Source organism: Cynocephalus volans, chromosome 7 (genome assembly GCF_027409185.1).
Source record: "Cynocephalus volans isolate mCynVol1 chromosome 7, mCynVol1.pri, whole genome shotgun sequence".
Taxonomy (NCBI): Eukaryota; Metazoa; Chordata; class Mammalia; order Dermoptera; family Cynocephalidae; genus Cynocephalus; species Cynocephalus volans.
Window position 1 is genome coordinate 58,630,898 of NC_084466.1, and position 2,352 is coordinate 58,633,249.

Genomic DNA, 2,352 nt, shown 5'->3' on the forward strand with positions numbered 1-2,352 from the left:
TTCCATTATGCCACATCCATGTGTTAAGTGCCTGCTGTACTCTGTGTGTGTGTGTGTGTGTGTGTGTGTGTGTGTGTGTGTGTGTGTGTGTGTGTGTGTGTGTGTGTGTGTGTGTGTGCATTCTCCAAACACCCTGGGATTTGAGCAAACTGCCCAGGCCCATGCTTCATCCACATTTCCCTACTTCCAAGAGTGCCTCTCCCAGTGAGGGACCAGGACGAGTTATCAGCTTTCATCTTACTGCTGGAGCTGAGAACAAATGCAACTGTGTCCTCCCCCAAATTTTAATACCTCTATCACAGCTGCCCCTACCGAATAGCTGCATCTTCAATGTATTGTACCTTAAAAAGTTCCATTCAGGCCCCTGGGCCATAAACAGACTAGTCCACCATACCACTTTTCTAGAGCCTTCTTCCAGCTGCCATGGTACAATAGCTTTAGTGTTGAGCAGTGACCACGGCTGGCATCAGGGGCCTGAGGAGGCATCAGAGACTGCGTGTTCTATTTCAACCTGCATTTTTGGTGCAGCTTGATTTTTTTTAGGCTTGCCTTGTTTTTTTTCCAATCGACTCATGTTTCTGCTCGTCACTACATTGCTATGTGAAAGTAGAAGCATGTGTCTCCTTGAAGCTTCCCAAAATAAGACCCCCCAAAATGAAGAGATGAACAAGAGAGACAAAACAAATGGCCATTTCCTACAAGGCATTTATGGACAGGATGACTATATGATGTATTATTCAAACTGGAACCTTTCTGAGAGTGAAAGGGCCCACTATTAATAATTACACCAGGACAACGAGGATTGTCCCAGGCAGGCCCAGATGTCACCCTTCCTAGGCAGAATGTAAGTCTCAGCAAGCAGGGTCCCATATCACTGCTCTTTTCTGTGCAGCATGTAGAATATTTGGAGGTTGTGTGGCGATTGTTGGTTTTAATAATATCTATGAACAACAAGAAGAAAAAAAGCAAGAGTTTTTTCCTGGTGGAGGGATTGGAGAAAGGGGGATCAGAAAAGGTTTGGAAAGTATGTGTTTCCTTCCTTTATCTCTCCTTTTCCTACCCCTTCAACTATCGGGGTGTCCTTCGTCTACTCTTAGCACCCTCTCTCAAAGTCTTTATGCTGCTCATTATTCAAACTTTTCAGGCAAGGTTTTAAAAAATCATTCTGAATAAATTCTCTTTGCCAAAGATATTTGCATTTTAACTGTGAACAAAACCCTAAGGCAAAGGAGTGGCTCTCAGCAGCCTCAAAATCGAACACCAGGTGGGCAGAAGCCTACTCAGTTCTCTTGTGGGGTCTCTTCATAATGAAAAAGCATCTCCCCCTTTTTAACTGCCAGACGGTTTAGAGGGAATAACCCGGCACTCATGCATATTGAATCCCTAGGATTAACTGGTGCTGGGCTTTGTCGATACGAGGTTAGTGAAAGACAGACACTAGGGATGGGTGATGTGCCAGGCTGGCACCTTCACCTACACAGGAGAGAACCCAGAGACCTATGCCTCTGTGATGTCCCAGGGATGTGGGGGCCTACTCCAGAGTCCCCTATCTCCTGTTGACAAAAATGAAGTTTGTTTCCCTGCAGGCAATGATGACAGCAATGCTACCAGAGCTCTGCTGCTGGCCCAGTCTGCAGCCAAGTAACAGCAGAGCAGCACCAAGAGAGAGCTTCCAGGCTACCTCCTAATTGGGTGCATGGAATCCAGAGTCTACTAATGACCATTTGAATACCAGCATCATTAGCTGCTTCACTGTAGAACTACCGCCAGATGTATAACGGCCATATTTACTGATCTGTTTGCAGCTGGTTGTACCTTCCCTGGGCTCATGCCCCATTCGTTCAAATGGCTGTTTCCCCATCTGCTTAAATGAGAGAACTACCAGACAGCACCGGGACATGTTGTCTCACACATGCACCCACCGGATGCGCAGTGCAGGATCAGGAGGGAGAGCAGTATCAAGGTCAGAAGACTGCAACCATCTGATTTTTACTAAAAACAACATTTAAAAAGAAGGATCTTTCTATTACCACCAGAGTATTTTATTTTTCTGCTGGGAGAAGAAAAAGCTCTTTGAATGTTTTATTCAGCAGGAATTAGAACGCTGTTATTACAAACTTTCTTTCCCAAACTAATTCCCTAAGCTTGTGCTGCAAAAATTCCTTCTCTCCAGGGCAGTTCTGCCTCCACCACTCATTGACTTCTCGGATCCTGCTAGGAAATCTGCCACCAGCCTCCAGCAAGCAACAGATCATCTCAGTGGGACTGTGGAACTCATGGTGCAGCAGCCCTGCCCGGAATGGTTCTAAAAAAACCCGTACACTGTGTGGTGTCATTGAAAGGAATACAATG